The sequence below is a fragment of the Nomascus leucogenys genome, chromosome 4 (genome assembly GCF_006542625.1).
Source record: "Nomascus leucogenys isolate Asia chromosome 4, Asia_NLE_v1, whole genome shotgun sequence".
Lineage (NCBI taxonomy): Eukaryota > Metazoa > Chordata > Mammalia > Primates > Hylobatidae > Nomascus > Nomascus leucogenys.
In genome coordinates this window covers 23632916-23654252 of record NC_044384.1, presented here as the reverse complement: position 1 = coordinate 23654252, position 21337 = coordinate 23632916, and the positions used below count along the sequence as shown (strand labels likewise).

Below are 21337 nucleotides of genomic sequence, written 5' to 3'. Positions count from 1 at the left end.
GGACAAAGATAGAGATAGATTCCCTGATGGTGAGTTACAGCAGCCAGCAATGCAACCCCAGAAATGGGTCTGGGACTAAAAGAGTCTAGCACTATCAAAAAGAAATAGAAAGTTTGGCAATTATTTGCCTTGAATAGGAGCCCTAATATATACTGTAGTTCATACTGTGTTCTTAACTTTCCCTCTGTTATCTGTGAAAAATGCAGGCAAAAACTGTGTGTCCCAAATAGATCAAGATGATTGTTGGGAACAGAGCTTAATTCCACTAAATCAAAATGATGCCTCATCATTTCCATCTCCCCAATGTTGTAATGAATGAGTGCCATTAAACTTCGAGGTCTACTCCCAATTCTCCCACCTGCACTGTGACCTATAACTTTTTAATTTTGAGAGAAAGTCTCTTCCCTTGCCAGAAAGTGCTTTCTGTTTGTGAAAGAGTATGTAAAACAGCACCAGGTGAAGAACGACTTTTTCACCCAGTCTTGAAACCATCACAAAGAGACAAATTTTGCTGCTTTTGCTTGGTGTGTGAATTTTTTTTTTCCACACAGCTCTATTCATTGCCTAAAACAATGGGGCCAGTGTTGGCCAGCAAAGAATAGTGCTATTCATGCACCCTGTACCCTGCACAGTGCCTACACTTGTTAGTCTTGGCTGCCCTGTGCGGCTGGCTGCTGGCAAGAAAGTCGGGTCTATGTTGTTGGATGGCGTAGCAGATCAGAGAACGAACACTGGCAGCCAGATTCCCAGATAGCCTCAGCTCCTCTAGAAAACTCTTGTTGACATAAGCCTGTGCTTTGAGGGGTGTCTTGGAATTCCAAGAACTTGGGCCAGGTGTGAGGCCAGGTGGTTGTGGTCCCATTCCAGCCATTCCCATCCTCCTGCTACAACCAAAGCAATTTCGTTAGGGGTCAAATGCCTGGTTTACGAATCAGACACCTGACTTGAATTCTGGCTCCAGGGCTGACTGGCAATAGGACCATAAGCAAGTCTCTTAACTTCTCTGAATCTCTATTCCATCATCTACAGAGAGGGCATATCAATGCCACCTACCCCATGGGGTACCGTGAAATTCAATGACATAGTATTATGCTATGATTAACATGCAATAAATGTTAGCTATTATTGTCATTAATAAGAGACTGATGTAGTGAATACTGTCACTAATGAAAGATTGGTTTAGGGCATCCTCTGTCTTGGTGGAAAATTAACCACTGTGAAATCATGGGCAACATCACTGAAGTGATGAGTGAATGGAGGGAGGGGAGAAACAAGACAAGCCTCAGAACCAGGCTGCGCTTGTAGTGCCAAAGTAAAATGTTTTACACAGAGAAGAAAGTGTACACTGGCAGAGGCCACTCTGTTTGTCTCAAGGATTGAACAGAAGACTAATTTGCTTTCATGTAGCTTATTCCAGAAGGACAGTTCCATAAATGTATGCTAGAGATGGTCTCATCAGCCTCTTCTCTATCTTTCCAACCTAGAGTGAGTGCAGCAGAAAACCTGGACCCTATCCTTTATGTGTGTGTGTGTGTGTGTGTGTGTGTGTGTTTTAAGTGAGAAAGTCTCATAGCTCCTGTTTGATTTCTGTGGGGAAGCACACTGCCAAATTCAGGCAACCTATGGAAAACTTGCAGAGGCTATGGTAGATTCTGGGATCGTCAAGGGCAGGATGCCTGCCTACCCTTCTCTAGAATCACCCCAATGCAGAGCCTGGCAGACTGCTGGAATTGAAATGTGTTATCAAGATTAGTGCTGCAAAGGAAATGCAATTCCAAATCAAATAAAGTCTAAGAGGGATGTAGGGCTGGAAAGAGACCATCTTTCAAGTTCTTTCCAACCCAAGATGTTGTGATTTTTGAAGCTTTCCTTGCAATAGATGTTGTTTAACTACCTTGTGTCTCCTGTGAAGTTGCCACCATGAAAGCTGGACATGTTTGGCACCCATTTCCCTTGGCACAGTTTATATACTTGTTATAGTATCAGCGCTCTAGATTCTGTTAATGCATGATAGGAAGCATAAAGATACTAATCACAAGGGCAATTTTCCAGGTTGTATGTACTATAGAGAAAAGATCATATATACTTGGTAATTATCTTTTCTCCATAGCATGTATAACCTGGAAAATATATACTTGGTAATCTAAAATATATACTTGTTAATTTTAGACATTTTAACCATTACTTCTATGAACAGCAGACTTCACTTGTTATAATCACATAATTAGAAGACATTATTGCAGTTCATAAATGAAATTAATTATAATTTTAATTAAATTTTCAAAAGACAATCTAATAAAAGTAGGATTGATTAGAAAATTATCAATGAATTTAAAGATTCATTTAAGACATTTGTCTCTGTCACTTTTAAATTTCATTGAAATCTGTTAAAAGCGATGGTAGGTATGCCCACAGTAACATTTCAATAGTCACCATATTGTTTCAAGGGGTAAACAATACCTAAGATGTGTCTTGGTATCTTTCACTGAGTAGTGAATTTTATCAGTCAACTCCTTTGAACATTGCCTTGAAATAAATTGACAGAAAAATATGACCTGTCCATTGTTCATTTTGAAATCAAAGTATTGTCTATTTGGCCAATTACATTTTTCTTGAAAATGGATTTGGATTTCAGATCAAATGTATGGCTGAGGTAAATTTATTGATGGCCTATTTGAGGGTCAGTCACAAAACTGATATAGAGCAATTCTAAATCCTAGCAGAAGCTGAAAAATGTGTGCAACATTTGTGTCTAAAATAAAAGCTTTGGGGCAGGAAGAAGACCTAGTACACATGCTGGATCTGTTGCTTACAAAATGTGGTTAATATTTACATTAGACCCACTTTAGCGGTAGCAGCAAAACTTGCATAGTTTTCATAGTGTTTGATAATTTTCATTTCCCAAATGGAAATAACATCATCAAGAAGGAGGGCCTGTAAATCATGCATTCATTCATTCACTCATTCATTTATTCCACGAATACAAAGCGAGACCCTCTATGCAGGATTTGGTTATAAAAGTTATGAAATAGAGTGATAAGATATAAAACTAAGATGACACTAAAATGTTGGACCAAATAGCATGTAAGAAGGAGGGGATGGTCAGAGTTAAAGTGCTCTAAGGTACTTGCCATATTAGAGCAGAATAAAAAGATCGGTTAAACTTAGACCTTGTTAGGTCAGGAGACATGTTAAAAAATTAGAAATAATAACTAAAATAATGGAAATAGAATGTATCTCTTCAAAACCAGTAGAGGAAAACATGATAATAAAGAAAACTCAATCACTTCAAAATAAGTTAGAAAAGAAAAAAGGAATAATATAATATGATAAGAATGCAAAAAATAAAGTAGAAAAATATGAAATACATGTGCAATTATAGTAAATCTAAACTGAGCAGTGGCAGAAAAATATACTTAATCTGAAAAATTCGGGGATAGCTAGATTAGATAGTCAGCTAATGCAGTAAATTAGAAGGCCCCTGACAAGTGTAAAATTTATCATTATATATTTTTATGTGTCTATATGAACATTTATATTAATATCTAATATTTGTTTATATATTTTATGCAAATTAAGTAGGCACTAGATGTTACCATTTCTCAGTGTGGGAAATCAATGTGTCCTAAGGATATGGGTCTGCAGAAAGATTAGCCCAGCAGTAAGTTGGCTCAACCACCGGAAGAGGGTCCTTCAATGTAGAAATCAATGTAAAAACAGTTTGAGATGTTGACTAGGAGTACAACTTATTAGAACTGCACATTTTAAAGAAACAGAAGAATAGGGAGATGAGTCGAGGTCAAAGCAGTAAAACAAATAAACAAACAGACAAATAAATTAAGAAGTGCCTATAAAAGAGAGAGGAGTTTCACCTTCAGAAGAGCTCTGGGTAGAAAAATGCATCAACAGTGCCCTATATCTCTTTTTCCAATCCAGAGACATTTTGGAAATACTTTGAAATCTGTTTCCCCAGGTTTGTTTTTCCTCTCTGTCATACCTCAAGAGGAACACAAAGAATGATGGCCTGTCACTCTGATGCCTCTCTCTACTCAAATGGCAGAAACCAACCAGGTGAGTTGTCATAACTTAGATGAGGCTGGGATAAAAATACACCTTGGAGAGCTAGCTTACTGATGACAGACTGAGAGTTGCTCTTTTGATTTGAGTGAATTGGAGCTTAAATTCTGTGCCAGCCCATACGAGTGTCTCAAGATGCTTGGGTTAGAAAAGAGATTATATCAGGATTATAAGGTCTTTTGCCTGTCTTCCCTCAGAATTGTCTTTGATTGATAGATGAGTGACCCTGTCCAGCATACTGATTTAAAACTGTAAGTGAAAAAAACAAAACAAAACAAACAAACAAACAAAAAAAGTTGAATCTTTCATTCAGTATTCACTTTGGATTTACCTTTAAAAGCAGCTCAACCATTGCAGAGTTAAACATCCTAGTTAATTACATCGTCTGAGAATGCAGCTATTTCATGCATTAATTTAATCTTTTTGTTTTTCATTAAAAGTCAAAAACCCTTCCTTGGTTTCAAAACATAACAATTTTAAAATCCTTAATCCTAAACCTCAGATCTTGATCTTCAATTGGAGTAACTTGTACAAACTACTTTGTAGGGTAGGTCTCTCAGCCTAGCCTCTCCCAACCTGCTCAAAGAGGCCCTCCAGCAGGCAATTGGGGTATACTACAGAGCCAACCAACAGAAACGCAAAGGTGTCTCCACCGTGCTACAAATGATATCACAATGAAGCATGCATCTGCTTTGCTGAGGATACCTGTGATTGTTAATAAAGTAAGTGGTAGGAGTGGGGCAGTTTTTCTCTACCTTTTATGGTATCTTTCAGTAATAATGACATTGAGCTCCTCACAGGTCATGTCTGTTCACGGCTGACGTTTGTTGTTCTGTTCTGATTGGATGATAACCTTGTCTCAGTTTATAAAAGTTTTGAAAATCATCCTAGTCTGAGAAATATTGATGTAATACTATTGTTTTGTTTGTTTTCGATTTTTAGCAAAGCAACTATTCGAGTTTTATTTATAGCTTTATTTATTTATAGCTTCCCCTCACCCCAAGACCAAGGAGTGAGTCCACGGGATTGATTATAAAGTAGATTTGAGTGATTTAAAATCATTTCCTCCTGGCTGGGCGCGGTGGCTCACGCTTGTAATCCCAGCACTTTGGGAGGCCGAGGCGGGCGGATCACGAGGTCAGGAGATCGAGACCACAGTGAAACCCCGTCTCTACTAAAAAATACAAAAAATTAGCCGGGCGTGGTGGCGGGCGCCTGTAGTCCCAGCTACTCGGAGAGGCTGAGGCAGGAGAATGGCGTGAACCCGGGAGGCGGAGCTTGCAGTGAGCCGAGATTGCGCCACTGCACTCCAGCCTGGGTGACAGAGCAAGACTCCGACTCCAAAAAAAAAAAAAAAAAAAAAAAAATCATTTCCTCCTGAAGTCATGAAACCTTTTACTTTCTTTTAATGGTGTTCAATGCATTGTTCTGATCTCATTCTTACCTTAGAATGAACAATTTCCCTGGATACTTTATATTTCCCATAAGGGTGACTTTACTCAACATTTTGCCACATATACATAGTCATGTCTGAATCTCAGCTTTGGCTCAAGCAAAGACTTTGAAACACTAATGAAAAATATTAATAAGTGCCTATTGTATGCTGAGCACTTGCTATTTCATGTAATTCTTACAAGACATCTTTTACAGGAGAATATCACACAGTGCTCAGATTCAAACTGAAGTCGAAGGCATCCAAAAGCCCAAGCACTATCTTCATACTCTCTAGACAGATTCTCTCCTTCTTCTTGGATGAGGCTGTCAAAGGACTGGGGAGTAGGGGGATATTCAGACCACATCTTTCACGTTCACTAGAATATCTTCACGTTTTGGAGTGTTAAGATGGATAGCATCACTTCTAGCCATGGAACTCTTCCAGAAGTTTGAGAACCTATGAGATTCTTGAGTGACTTGGGACACTCAGAAGGGCCAGGATGAGGTTCAGGGTTGAGCCACTGAGAGCTGGCTGTTCTGAGCTTGATTTTAAGGGAAAGAAGGAGTTGAATTCAAGGTTGCCAAGACCTGGTTTCTTCTGTATTCTATCTGCTTTCAACTTGTCCATCTTTATTTATGTAGTGACTAGAGTTATCCTTTTTAGAAACAAACATAATCATACTATTTTCACACTTAATGACTTCTTTTTGAACTCCTTACTCTGATCTTGAATGTTCAGCTGAACTGGCTTCTTTAGCTTTAGCCCCAGTCATTCTTCTTCCCCTCCAACCTCCAACATGCCTTCAGAACTCTGAACATATCTAGAACTTCCATGCCTTGGGGTCACTGCATGTGACATGTCTTCTGCACACCATTTTCCCCCACTATTCTGTCTCACTCTATTATCCTGGACATTTTTTACACCATGTTTCTACAATGTATAATTGCTTGCTTATTTATTTTCCATTTCCTCCATCAACTGCAAGCTACATAGGACAGAGACCATTACTCCTTAATTCATCATGCTTACCCAGAGGCTGCACTGTGCCCGGCACATTGTGAACACTCAGTAAAAACTTGTTGATTGTGTAAGCTAATGAGCTATGCTTAAGAACACTGGTGTCCACAGTTGGACCAAGGTGCAAGGGTCAAATAGAATTGAGCTTTCCAAGTTTTCACAAACATGCCAATATTAATAAGTAAACTGATTTCCATTCTGAGTTTTATCTAATTTTTCATAAACCACTGCTCCCTGTTAATGCCTATCTATTCTGGAATTTATTGCCAGATGATATGTTATTTAATATGAAGTTGATATTTGTTTATCATAGGTATAATAAATGAATCAATATTAAAAAAAATCTCATAGTGTTCCATAAAGACATGGCGAATTCTTTCTGTCCCTCCACCTGAAGAATTTTGAGAACTGCTGGCCTGTGTCACTCATCTGTTACTCCATCACTTCACGCTTTACAATAGCTTAAGTGTTTATTCTTATTTTGTTTAAATTTTGTCTAATGGCCTTAAGCACACAACTTGATAGTAAGCATCTTGAAGTGAAAAGTCACAGCTAGCTTTTCTTCCGTCCTCTGAATCCCCCACAGTACCATCCCAGTATCTTGTCACGGAAGATGTTTCACGAATGGGCATTGATTGATTACTTCTCCTTTTCATAATCAGAACATTGTGGCTTGGCTGGGAAGCACAGTGGAACACCGCCCTCTGTCATTTATTTTTTGTGAGGCAAAATTTATATGGCATAAAATTAAAAGATTTTAAAGATAGCAATGCAATGACTTTCAGCACATTCACAATGTTGTGTGATCATTACCTGCTTTCCCTTCCAAAACATTTCCATTATCCCAAAAGGAAACGCCTTGCCAATTACCCAGTCACTCCCTTCAGTTCTTGTCAACCACTAGTCTGCTTTCTGTCTCCATGGATTGCCCTATTCTGGATACTTCAGGTAAATGGGGTCATACAGTATGTGACCTTTTGAGTCTGACTTCCTTCACTTAGCATAATGTCTTCAAGGTTTGTCCGCATTGTAGCAGGTGCCAATACTTCATTCATTGCTATGGCTGAATAATATTTCATTGTATGAATATACCGCATTTTGTTTATCCACTCATCTTGATGAACATTGGAGTTGCATCCAGCTTTTGTCTATTTTGCACTTTCTGTCTTCATCCACCCTACTCTTTTCCATTTGTACTGGAGTTACCTCAGGGAGCAAAACCCTGCAGAAGTCTGGGAGCTATGAATGCTGTCTGCGAACAGACTTCAAATGCTTCCTGAAATTGTAGTGCTTTTTAATTATCAAAAACATAGTGCTTATCAATTTTAGTACTTATTCAGGCTGATACCCTTCTGGAAAAGCCAACCTAAGAAATGAGTTCATTAATGACTTCCACATATACTTTACTTCATCTTTTTCTATGCTACCCCTAAAATAGTCCTAAGAGATGAAGTTAAGTGTTACTATTGCATAGGTAACAATTCCCTAGAGTAAGGCCAGGCCTAAGGACAGTTAGTTAAACTTGGCCTCATGGGGACAGGCTACATTCTCACATATATAGACTTATATTCTGGAAATGTTCAAACATGCATACAAATATAAAGGCTAGTTCAATAGACTCCCATACATCTGTCACCTAGTTTCAATAATCCGCATCTGCTGTTCTTATTTTATCGATGCCCTACCATCACATTTTAAAAAACTGTATTTGTTGTTCTTATTTATTTATTTATTTATTTGTTGCTGGGATATTTTAAAATTAATTCTAGACATACTATCATTTCACTCATATGTATTTCAGTCTAAATATCATATGTATTTCAGTCTAAATATCTAGTTTTATTTTTTGAACATAATCACAAAATCATTATCAAGGCCTTCAAACCTTGACAATTCCCCAGTATCATCAATTTGTGTTCAATTTTTCATGATTGTCCCAATCATATCCTTTTTTAATTGTTGGTTTGTGCAGTTCAGAATCCAGACAAGATTCTAGGAATATTGCCTATGGTTAACATGTTCTTATATTTCTTTTAATTTGCAACTGTTTCCTCTGTTTGGTACATTTATTGAAGAAATTGAGAAATGGGCCTATTGTCTTGTAGAATGATTGGATTTGCCTGATTACATCTTTTTAGTGTCATTTAATATGTTTCTCTATCCCTACAAAAATCAGTAGTTAGAACTAGAGGCCTGATTAGATTAAAGTTGATTTGGTGGTGTGGGGTAGAGGGATTTCATAGGTGGTATTGCCTCATATTCTAGTCATCTCATATAAAGGCATATCAGGGATCATGTATTTATCCCATTTTCCTTAATATTAAGATTACTCCATGATTTAGTGTTGTGGGTAGGTTGAAAAATGGTCCCCCAAACCAAAAGATATCCACATTTTAATCCCTAAAACCTACAAATATTAACTTATATGGAGAAAAGGAGGCTGAGTCTTTGTAGTTGTGACTAAATTAAGGGTTTTGAGATGCAGAGATTATCCTGCATTATCTGGATACCAGATCTGGGACTCAGAGGTCATCACCTGTGTCCTTTGTGAAAGGAAAATATCTTGGGCCCCTGCAAGCTGGGAACCGCGCAGGGCAAATCTGCCTCCCATTCTACTCAAAGTCATCCCTCTGCTCACAGAGATAGATGCATATTCTGATTGCCTCTTTTGGAAAGACTTATAAGAAACTTAAAAGAATGCAACCAGCTATCTCTCACCTACCTGTGACCTGAAAGTCCCCAGTGGGGGGGACTTGCTTTGAGTTGACTCCACCTTTCTGGATGGAACTACTGTACTTCTTACATATGTTGATTGATGTCTCATGTCTCCCTAAAATCTATAAAAGCAAGCTGTGCCCCGACCACCTTGGGCACCTGTCATCAGGACTTCCTGAGGTTGCGTCATGGGTGTGTCCTCAACTTGGCAAAATAAACTTTCTAAATTAACTGAGACTTGTCTCAGATTTTCTGGTTTCACAACTTGTAAGTGGGAGGCAGAGGGAGATTACAAAGACATACAGAAGAGAAGACAGTGTGACCACTGAGGCAGAGATTACAGTGATGCAGCCACAAACGGAGGGAAGCCTGCAGCCAGCAGCAAATGAAAGAGTGGAGGGAACACCCAGAGGGAATGCAGCCCTGTCAGCACCTTGATGAAGTTGAGTGAAACTGATCTTGGATGTCTGGCCTCCAGAACTGAGAGAAAATAAACTGCTGTTCAAAGCCGCCATGTCTGTGGTAATTTGTTATAGACGCTGTAGGAAACTAGAGTTGACCCTTGAACAATGCAGGAATTGGGGCGCTAACCCCTCTGCACTTGAAAATCCAATTCTACAACTTTTAACTCTCTAAATACTTAATTACTAAGAGCCCACTGTTGAAATTATTAAGAACCCATATTAAGAACCCAAATACATAAATAGCCTATTTACACATATTTTGTATGTTACATGTATTATATACTCTATTCTTATAGTAAAGACAATTTTATTATGAAAATGATAAGAAAGTGAAAATATATTTACTGTTCATTAAGTGGAAATGGATCATCATGAAGGTCTTCATCCTCGATGTCTTCATGTGGAGTAGGCGATGAGGAGGAGAGGGAAGAGGAGGGATTGGTTTTCCTGTCAGGGTTGGCAGAGGCAGAAGAAAATCTTAGTATAAATGAACCTGCACAGTTCAAATCTGTGTTATTCAAGAGTCACTTTAATACAAGTATGAGCTAACTGCCTGATTCATCCATTAAAATGTCCCCATCAAGTTTTTCAATACAATAGTACTCCCCAACCCCGCCCCGCAACTTATTCTCTGGGGATATGTTCCAAGACCCACAGTGGGTGCCTGAAGCCATAGATAGTACTGAACCCTATATATACTATGTCTTTTCCTGTGAATACATACCTTTGATAAAGTTTAATTAATAAATTAGACACAGTAAGAGATTAACAACAATAGGACAATTATAATAATATACTTGTAATTAAAGTTATGTGAATGTGAGCGGGGCACGGTGGCTTACACCTGTAATCCCAGTACTTTGGGATGCCAAGACGGTCAGATTGCTTGAGCCCAGGAGTTTGAGACCAGCCTGGGCAACATGGCAAAACCCTGTCTCTACAAAAAAAATACAAAAATTAGCCAGGTGTGGTGGCACGCACCTGCAGTCCCAGCTACTTGGGAGATTAAGGTAGGAGGATCAAATGAGGCTGGGAAGTCAAGGCTGCATTGAGCTATGATTGGGCCACTGCACTCCAGCCAGGGCAACAGAGTAAGACCCTGTTTCAAAAAAAAAAAAAAAAGTTATGTGAATGTGGTCTCTCTCTCAAAATATCTTATTGTACTGTGTGCATGGGTAACTGAAATTCACAAAGCGAAACTGCAGGTAAGGGGGGACTACTGTAATAATTTTAGCTGCCATTGATTACTGTTGTCTAGGTTCATTATTTCATTAGCGAGTGGAAAATAGTGATTTTCTAATTCTATAATTTTTCCTGCATTTATTATGCATGATTCTTCTATATAAAGAACAACTGTATTCCTCATCAACTAGCTGATTAGCCTGAGTTCTAGTCCAAGTAGGGAAAGACAAGAGGAATGCTTGAGATTTTTCCCTTAATTGATACACTTTCAGAATAATGAGTTGGTTCCCTAGCAACCTCCAAGGTGATCAATGAGATTTTTTGTTTGTTTATTTTTGAAGTATCATTATGAACTCATCAATTTTCATATATTTGATAAGTTTCAATTCATTATAGTCATTATCATTTTGGATGCTTAAACTGTCCCATCTGTAATCTCACGGGAGACCCTCCAGGCTTGATCTGCTTTAGAAAAATCGGATAATGGCCGGGCATGGTGGCTCACACCTGTAATCCCAGCACTTTGGGAGGCCAACGCGGGCAGATCACGAGGTCAGGAGATCGAGACCATCCTGGCTAACACGGTGAAACCCCGTGTCTACTAAAAAAAAAAAAAATCCAAAAAATTAGCCGGGCGTGGTGGCGGGCACCTGTAGTCCCAGCTACTTGGGAGGCTGACGCAAGAGAATGGCATGAACCTGGGAGGTGGAGCTTGCAGTGAGCCAAGATCGTGCCACGGCACTCCAGCTTGGGCAACAGAGCGAGACTCTGTCTCAAGAAAAAAAAAAAGAAAAGTCGAATAACCCTGGCAACTGAGTAAAGATGGGGCACTGTGGATTTGAAGGGTAACAGTCGATGATGGAATGCTGATCTTCTTCCTGGTCTCCTTTGTGTGAGTGTCATACACACTGTAAAAAGCCATGAAGTATGAAGATACTTAGTAAGTCTAACATCTTCCCATTTCTTAATATAGTAACTCTCAACCCTAACTTCACAGTAGAATCCTCTGGGGAACTTCTAAAAAATGCTTCTGTCGGGAATCTACCCCATGAGGTTGAGATTCACTCCTCTAGGTTAGGGCATTGATATGCTTCAGAAACTGCCCAGGTGATTCTAGTGTGTAGCCAGGACTGAGAACCACTGTCTAATGCATCTATCATAACTCTGAGATGTTTACTTTTTAAAAAAAAAAAGCCCTGGTCTTTTGCCTTCTGCAGGTAAGAGCCTAACATTGATCACACATGGCGCAGGATTAAAAGGGTGCCTCATCATATTTTTTCTTGCCCCCAGATTCAATGAGGATTCCGCCATTAACCACATTACCAGAACTGAATTAAAAAGCAAAACTGGCAGAGTGCGGTGGGTCGCGCCTGTAACCCCAGCACTTTGGGAGGCTGAGGTGGGTGGATCACTTGAGGTCAAAAGCTCGAGACCAGCCTGGCCAACATGGTGAAACCCTATCTATGCTAAAAATACAAAAATTAGCCTGGCCTGGGGGCATGGTAGTGCGTGTCTGTAATCCCAGCTACTGGGGAAGATGAGGCAGGAGAACAGGAGAATCGCTTGAACCCGGGAGGCAGAGGTTGCAGTTAGCCAAGATCACTAGAGACATTGTCTCAACAACAAAAAAGCAAAGCTACCATCCTACCTTAACCCTAATGTCTTTGTTTGTTATCTGTAGTCCACATCCAGCCTTACCTTCCTGGCCTTGCTTCCTTCTCCAGACTTTGTTTACCACTTTATAACATTTGTCTACAGGAAAATCTCCCTCAATAGATTGTATGAGGGGTTGCATCTTATCCACCCTTGTAGACTTACATTCTCATAATGAAACGGAATGGAGATTTAAATCCGGTTAACATTTAGTAAAGTTTTCTTTAGATAATTCTGTTTTATTTTCTACTCTTCCCCCTCATCCCTTCAGCCTGTTGAAGTCTATTGGATAAGTAAATAATTTATAAATTTCCATGCTTTTTATCTGCATATGATTTATATAAATATTCATTTTGCTTCAGTTTGTTCAGTAAAGGCCTCTGGGTAAAGAATTCCAAATTGTATAAAGACATATAAGATTTAACATGCATCTCAACTTTTAAAAGTTTCTCTTTTTGAATATATCTAGTGATGATAAAGGTAAACAGGTGTTTGAAAACATACTGTTGTGAAGTACCAACCTGGCAGAAAACCTGTAGCATTTATAACGAGAACATAATCCAATTGAATTTGTAATTAGCACTTTTGAAATGTGCTCATTATTATTGTTATTATTAGCTACAAAGCGATGCAGCTTTGGCTCACACCCATTGGAATTTTAGGGTGTGATTCTAGCCAAAAAGCAGTCAGTACAGAACCCAATAAAAGAACTACGTTGCAGATTTTATAGAAGTCTTTTCATGTTAAATATCCAATGGGGGCTATCAATTAGATGTAAATTATTTACTGTGTCAAAGAAAATTTTCACTTTTGGAGATGCAGATTTTTATGAGACATAACCTAATGATTTGAGAAAAGTTAATACACCCATGCATGGAATCTACTTGGGAAGTAATCCTGGAAAAAAGGAATAGTCATGGTTGAAGAGACATAGCACAATGGAGTGGAGAGAATTTTAGAATTCAGAGACTTGTTTTTATTGAACTTCTAAAGGAAGCTACTCCCAGCACTTCTCAGGCCATAGAAGGGTCTGACTGGCTTTATCCCTGGTAACTCCCATAGGAAAAGATTGGATTCCCAACCAGCTTGTAGTTCCCTTCATTAACAAACATTTATTGAATCACAGTGCACTGCATTCAGGGCTGCTGAAGAAATAGGAATGATTTAGTAAATTGGATATATAAAAATAGGAGGGGATCTTGGAGACAATTACAAAGCAACATGTTAAGAGAAAAAGCAATAATTGTGAGCTCAGTGCGAATTATTAAGGGAAGGACCCAGAAAAGGTAATAAGGTATGGGCCAGCTAGTGAGGAAGAGATTTATGGAGAAGGTTCATTTTGATTCAGATTCAAAATAACACCTTTACCTTATTGGAAGGATGGTTAGGAGATGCTCTTTCAATAAGAGAACTGACACAAGTAAGGCACGGACCTGTTACCATCTGAGCCTCGGGTAGGGATGTCCAACCTGTTGATCTGATTAGAAAAGAAGAACTTGCTAGGCACTGTGCTTGGCACATAGTCAGTAAGTGTTTGTAGGTGCCCAATAATAGTAGATACTCAAAAAGTATTTGAAGGTGCTCAATAAATATTAGAGAGTCAGTGACTTTGACCTTCCTGTCACTCATATGCCAGGAGGGTGTATAAATAACATACTAAGAAAATCTGACTTAACTCTTCACAGTGATTTAGTCCAACTTCAGACAAGATGTACCCGTTTAGTTGCAGTCCTCCATGGACCTTACTCCAGTCCAACTCTGCTCACTTATATTACCTAGTTGACTCTGTATGTCTTTGATTGTATGATTGTGGTCTGGGTAGAGTAGACAGAATGTATGATCTAAGCTTACCCATATGATCATAAGCCTAGATGTTGGGAAGACAATGAGTTTCAAAAGAAAATAAAATAAGCAGTTATGGAGGCTGCCTTGCCTTTCAGATAACCTCTTGAAACCAACCCAGGAGTCCCATAGGCAGTTTTTTTCTTTTCTTATAGTAACATAGAAATGGACCCTTCGGGTCTTAAAGCTTGAAACTCACATTGGTTTTATCTGAGTTTCTTTGTAAGGAAAGGGCCTTCAGGCCTTTCAAAAAGTGTCAAAGAACAGAAACTTATCATATAACCGCATCCAGCCAATGGGACGTCAGACCCCTCATTCATCATGATTGCCTCATGACCCCTCCCTCGTTCCTGTTGTCCCATGCATAGTTACATTTCTTCCCTGCTGTAGAACCTCTACTTCTAGTTGTTCAGGGAGATGGATTTGAAACTGATCTCCCATTTCCTTGGCTGCAGCACTTGATGAAAGCCTTCTTCTTTGGCAATGCTCATTGTGTCAGTCATTGGCTTTCTGTGCCAGGGAACAGCAGGACCTAGATCGAACCCCTGGTGTTTCAGGCACACTCTTACCTCAGTCTCAGAGGAGGTCCCCTGTATGCCGTATCTCTGCAGAGTGATTTTTGTCTCTCATCTGACCCACCATAGTTCTTTTCTTTCTTCAACAAACAGGTATTGAACTCCTATTTACCAAGTGCATTCCTAGAAAATAAACAAGACAATGGAAGCTTCAAGGATATCAGAGTTTTAAGAGGTGAACCAGTGGAGGGATCATGTCTGTGAAGAGCTTGCTTGTACACAGATCTCTCCCCAGAGATTCTGATTTAATTGGCCTGATGTGGGGCAGGCTGCTTACATTTGTTCCCCATAGTAGGTGTTTGTAATTTGCAGCCACAGTAGAGAATCATTGTGGTTCTCAAGAGTGGTCTTCAGAACAGCAGCAACAGCATCTCCTGATAACTTGTTAGAAATGGAGATTCTCAGGCCCCACCCCAGACCTGATGAATCAGAAGCTCTGGTGCAGCAGGGGGAAATAAAAAACAGTGCTATGTATTTCAAGAGGACTTGCAGGTGATTCTGTTGAACACTGAAGTTTCAGGATTACTGAGCTACGGAAACTGGCTCTGTATTGAGATACTAAAGAAGACTTCCAGGTACCCTCTCTCATACCATTTTCTCCATGAAATCCTAATCTCATTCCTTACTATTTTAATGATCTCTTTAGAACACAATTTATTTCCTATTTTTTCCCTCTTATTTATTTCCACACTATACATATATTAAGGGCCTGTAGGATGCCAACTTAATTCAATCCCAACTCACCAAGTATTCATGTGTGAACCCAATCTTGTCATAGGCACATGATGGGACTGTGGTTACTGAAGGCTGAGAAGGGTAGGAGAGAGGAAAGGATAGAATGAGGCTGGTTAAAAGACACACAATTACAGCTAGATCGGGAGAAAAAGCTTTAGTGTTTTATAGCACTGTAAGGTGACTATGGTGAACAATAATTTATTGTATATTTTCACATAGCTAGAAGAGAGGATTTTGAATGTTCCCAGTGCAAAACAATGATAAATATTTGAGGTGATAGAAAGGCTAATTATCCTGATTTGATTGTTACACATTGTGTGTATCAAAATACTACTCTGTAGCCCATAAATATTTGCAATTATTATATGTCAATTAAAAATATTTTTAAAAGAAAGCTCAAAAAAGTGAAAGTACAAGACAGAGTTCCTGGAGCCTTTGAGGAGCTAGGAAATGGAAACCAGGGCATTGTCACAGGCAATGTGCTGGTAGGCGCTGCAGGAGCTCGAGGGAAGGATGGAAACTCTATGGGAAATATGCGAAAAGCAATCCTGGACAGCTTCAAGGAGCAAGGCAAACTTGAGCTGAGCCTTCAAGCCTGGGTAGAATTTGGACTCAAGGAAGGACAGAGGGAATATTAAAAGCAAAGAAGTTCTTTATGACTACCAGTGAAGACATTAACCTGACCAGAGAGGAGGATACAGAGCTGAGAGATGGATCGGCCTTTCCCATGGAGCACTCTGAGACATGTCATAGCTCATTGACATCTCGCAATACAGGTCAAAAAGGTAGATTTTTGTTTCACTTACTGTAAATGTGAGTTAGAGCAAATAGGCTCCTGATGGTTAGCTGGGCTGTCTACTTTAGCCTTGCAGGAGGCAGTGTATTACAATGGCAGTAGATGTTTGGGAGTCAGGTGTATAATTTTGGCTTCACTACCTACTGGGTGTGAGGCTTAACCTCTCTGAGTTTTAGTTTCCTCTTCTGTACAGTAGGGTTAATACATTTTCCCTAGGTCATTTCTAGCTTTTATATAAGCTCACAAATGTAAAACAAAAAACTGTATAGTAGGATATCTCTAGGCAAATCAATGTATATTATGGTCCCTCTTGTTCTTCTTTGACTTAAATGGAATCAATTATTGCATTGGATAAGAAGGGAAGCAGTACTGGTTAAGAGCGAACACTGTGAATTTGGAGGATGTGTGCTGGACCTCAGCCATACCTCTAACACATTGGCTAACCTTGGACACACAACGTGACCTCACAGAACTCCAGTTCCCTCTGTCATAATCTGGAATGATGATATCAATCAAGTGAAGCAGCTATCACAGGGTCTGGAACATAGTAAGCCCTCAATAAGTTCTAGCAATTATTAAAAAAGGAAAGGCTGTCTGCTCATAAGATACGGTGCAAACAGGTGATCTCAGAAGGGGGTTTGTGCCTCTCCATGAAGGAAGTCTCATTGTGGACATCTGGGAGCAGGTCAAGTTCTTCACCTCTGCTTCTTTCGAAGCACCCCACCCGCATACTTCCCATTAGAAACTCTGCAATCTGTTTTTCAGAAGAGCGGTCAATTATTGACTCAATATTAGAAATGCTGCTCAGAGTACATAATGGCTGACCTGGGAATATCTCTTTAGTTAAATTAACACCTACAAAAGGCTCCAGGCTTGCCACCAAACCAATATTTTAATTTTCTTTCTAACACCCAGGCCTGTGAAAAAGGAAAATGGTCAGAAGTCAAAAGATAAATCTCATCTCCAAAGTGTCCCCTCTTTCCACCCACCCCCAAATCCCTCGTATAGCCCCAATCCTCATTTCGATGATATCCAAAACCTTAAATGGAAGAATCCAATTAGCTGTCACATTTTACAGCTAATTTACAAATCTCTTAAAAGTTCCAAGTTTAGCTTTCACATTGTTCCTTGTACACCATAAAAATAAAGGCACTGAGAAGCCTTTGGATCCTTGCTCTGCTGAAGCACTTCCTTTCCATATTTTTTGCTTCTCATTTTACCTCATTACTTTACACGAAGCTGCAGCTCTCAGGACGACTGCACACCCACTGTAAACCTCTATTATTGATCATGTACTTACATGGTTGGTGGCGTTTTATGTAAGAGGAATAAATGATATAGTTGTTTCTATCCATTAAACTATACTGTTATCAAGGGATTGAGAAGCTGCCCTGAACATGGCAATTATTTTCAGAGGTTCTGTAATGTTTAAATATAATTGCCTAGTAATCTTATATTTACTGTGTGGTGGCAAAGTGCAGCTAGCTTCACGTTTGCACCTTATAAAACGTAAGGACATTTAACGTGCTTAATTCTCTGTTGTCTTCCTTCTCCTGGCCTTTCTCTTTCCCAATACTACATCCCCAGGCATTGGACTATGAGACTTCTAGATACTTCCCAAGTCCTGTAATTTTTTTTTCCATACTAACTCATCCTTGGAGATCAGTAATTTCTTACCTAGTATGATGTGGGGCTTCCCAAGCTCTGGCCATGGGGAAAGGAGAGCTGGGGTCTCTGAGGCACAAAAGACTTTGCATGATTAGTAGAGCTCTGAGAATCGAGGAAATATGCCTGGCGAGCAAACACCCCAGCCCAGAGGAAGCTTAATTATAGTCAAGGGAAAGTAGTCCTTCCTTAGTGGCAGTCGCCTCTGCCCACGTGCTTGCACATGCGTGTGCACAGGCAAGCACGAGCAAACTCTCATGCATCGTCCATATGTGAATTCTTTTTGGAAGCTCATTTGCTTCCTCTCACTTCCTCCCCTTACTGGGTCCTAACACGGGCACATTTAAACCCTATCCTTTCTATCTTCAGCTCCCCAGACAAGCCTAATCTGACCTTGCTTTAATTTTTTAAGCCATTGGTGGAGAAAGCCTTGAAACTTTTCAAGACCAAATATAACCAAATGATACAAATAAAATAACTGGGATCTTGCTAAAATGAGGCCAGGAGCCTTTTATACTTTTTACTGAAGTAGAATAGAGCCCAGGATTTTTAGACGTTTTCTGTTTCTCTTTGAAGTTGCCAGGAAGTTGCCAGTGAGGTTTTAAATGTGCTTCTACTACTGACTCGCAGGAAGAGATTTCTAGGCTTCTCATGCTACCTCTGATGATTGCAATATAGAATCCAAATGTTTGATTCTTTCTTTCTATAGGATTTGACTTTTCCAACCTGTGAAGGGGGCAAAAACGGGAATAATATCTTGTTCTATTCCCATAAACAAGATACACAAGGGGAGCCCAGAAGATTTGGTTTGGCTTAGGAGAAAGTCGGTTTAGGCTTCAGTGCATTTTAGAGCATCCTAAGGGTGCAGTCTTGTGCCTGCTTTTCCTCATTTGAGATTCAAGGTGTTCTGCCTGGCTGGCTTTCCAGCCCCAGGGAGGCCGTCTGCTGCTGTTGGCCCACAGTCAGAGCACACGTACCTTCATTAGCCAAATCTTTGTTCCCCTTTGTGCTTCTCTTCCTCCAACTTAGTAGAAAGCAGCTTTGGAATTTGCTTCTGTTTTTCACGTGCTGACTTACAGGAGCAAGACAGGGTCCTGGGTAAGCATATGGACTCTGGAGTCAGCTGCTTGGGTTCCCGACCCGGCTCCTTTTTTTTTTTTTTTTTTTTTTTTTTTTGAGACGGAGTATAACTTCACTGTGTTGCCCAGTCTGGAATGCAGTGGTGTGATCTTGGCTCACTGCAACCTCTGCCTCCTGGGTTCAAGCAATTCACTTGCCTCAGTCTCCCAAGTAGCTGGGATTACAGGTGTGCACCACCATGCCTGGTTAATTTTTGTATTTTTAGTAGAGACAGGGTTTTGCCATGTTGGCCAGGCTGGTCTCAAACTCCTGACCTCAGGCTCCTTTCTTTACTGAACACTTTATTGTAGAAAAGCCCCTTATCTTCTCTGTGTCTTAGCTTTCTCATTTGAATGTTGAGGGTCCTGAGTGACTTCTAAGGGCTATTTCTTGTGTGAGTTGATTGAATCAACGTGTGGGAAAGGCTCAGAACACCACTTGCTCTGATTCCTGAAAGTCTTTTGTAGACTGTCCTTGGCTCACCATGTCTAGATGGATTCCATCTCCACTTATCCATTCTTTTGATCTTGGTGACTGCCTCTCTTCAGAAGCCTTATCTTCTCTGTGCGAAAACGATTGATTGAATCATAATAATGACAAGCATAAAAGCAGTGAAGCCTTCTCCCTTAGCACTGGGGAGGTGGAGGGGCCAAACCAAGTGGTCACTTGCTTGCATTTTTCACATTATTAGTGATCTTACATGGATTTGGGTTGGTTTTTCAGAGTTGCCTTTCCTAGCTACCACTCGGTTTTCTTTTTTTTCCCCTATGCAACCGTTACCCCCTAAGGAGTTTCTTACCATGAAGCTCCATTACAGTAGGGCAGACCTGGAAACACATGCTTTTGTTCAACAGTCCCCCACTTTTATTTTTGCTTTCAGAGAGTCTGTGAACATTTTCCAGGCGAATCCACCCACCCTGGTAGAGACCCTCAAAGGACCAGGAACACAGGATCCAAGGATAGGGCAGGAAAATTCCACCTCAATCCCTCTCCCAAAGTTCCGTATTTCTCCTCCCCTCTGTTCTAACTGTAGGCCTGCTGAGGCCCCAGGGGTGGGATACTGCACTTAAAGCCTTTAAACCCATCAAGATTAAGGTTATTATTATTATTTTTTTTTGCTGGTCAGCTGAATTTTTCTTATTCTGTTTATGGGGTGGTGGTAGGGGGAAAGAGGCTGTTTTCTAAAGGAGTGAAGGAATAAAAGAACAAGAGTGGGTATGGGAAAGTAAGGATAATTTCACTGTTGTCTCAGAGGGTTGAGTCTCAGGGCTGGTAAATTCTCAAATTTGACACTGTATTATGACATAGATCAGCTGTTATTTTTTCAGTCTCAGAGGAAACCTTGAGGAATCTCATTCCTGCAATTGTATTAAATTATCTGCCAATATTGTCTTTTCCACTCAAAGTACTTTCATTGAAACATTTGGCATGGGCTGCAGAAACAGCAAAATCTCTTTAAAAGCTATTGTTTCTTTGAATGTTTGGTTTACCTTTTGGTTCCACAATGAAATAACTTAATAAATGAAGGGTGAGTGGAATTGTTACTATGGCAATCCCCATAGTAACATCAAAATGCCACACACACTTGTGCTGCAAGCCCTGGGCTTTCTCCTAGTCCTCCCACATTTCAGGTTCAGCTTCCCAGGTTAAGCTCTGATGGCTTAAGATGTAAGGATATTATATTAAATCCATTTTATTTCCATCCCCAAGAGTTAATAGACTCACAAAATACCAAGAATTTTTATCCACTTCTATCCTTTGCAGAAAAGTCAGAAGTGAATTTTCTATGAGCTTGACAGTATGTACAAACTGCTTGCATTTGAGTTGCTCTTCCAATTTTAGGTCTGTCCGTAAAAACAATAACAACAATAATCCCAGTCAAGGCGTGAATTGCTCTTTGTTGATTTCCATAGTCTTACATAACTTACATGGGGCAGGACTAGGAGAGGAAACATCTTCAGAATGCAGCACTGTGGGAACACACATGTTTTTAATCTCCTATTTTCCAGAAGAGAGTCAGAAGGGATCCCCAAGAGGTCACTTGGAAAAGCCTTTTGCCACC

The 21337-nt window shown here is 39.8% G+C and overlaps 2 long non-coding RNA genes across 2 annotated transcripts in view; one reads left to right on the top strand and one right to left on the bottom strand.

The window, feature by feature from the left end:
• The window catches only part of LOC115834679, a 185186-nt gene that overhangs the window by 39573 nt on the left and 124276 nt on the right, over positions 1 to 21337 (bottom strand). The window contains exons 4-6 of the long non-coding RNA XR_004029563.1: positions 13912 to 14012; positions 10690 to 10807; positions 10054 to 10201 (exon numbers count right to left, since the gene is read on the bottom strand). This is a non-coding gene — a long non-coding RNA (uncharacterized LOC115834679). The remainder of the gene's footprint in view (positions 1 to 10053; positions 10202 to 10689; positions 10808 to 13911; positions 14013 to 21337) is intronic.
• LOC115834680 overlaps positions 1 to 21337 on the top strand; it is a 48054-nt gene that overhangs the window by 895 nt on the left and 25822 nt on the right. Inside the window, exon 2 of the long non-coding RNA XR_004029564.1 lies at positions 3974 to 4071. This is a non-coding gene — a long non-coding RNA (uncharacterized LOC115834680). The remainder of the gene's footprint in view (positions 1 to 3973; positions 4072 to 21337) is intronic.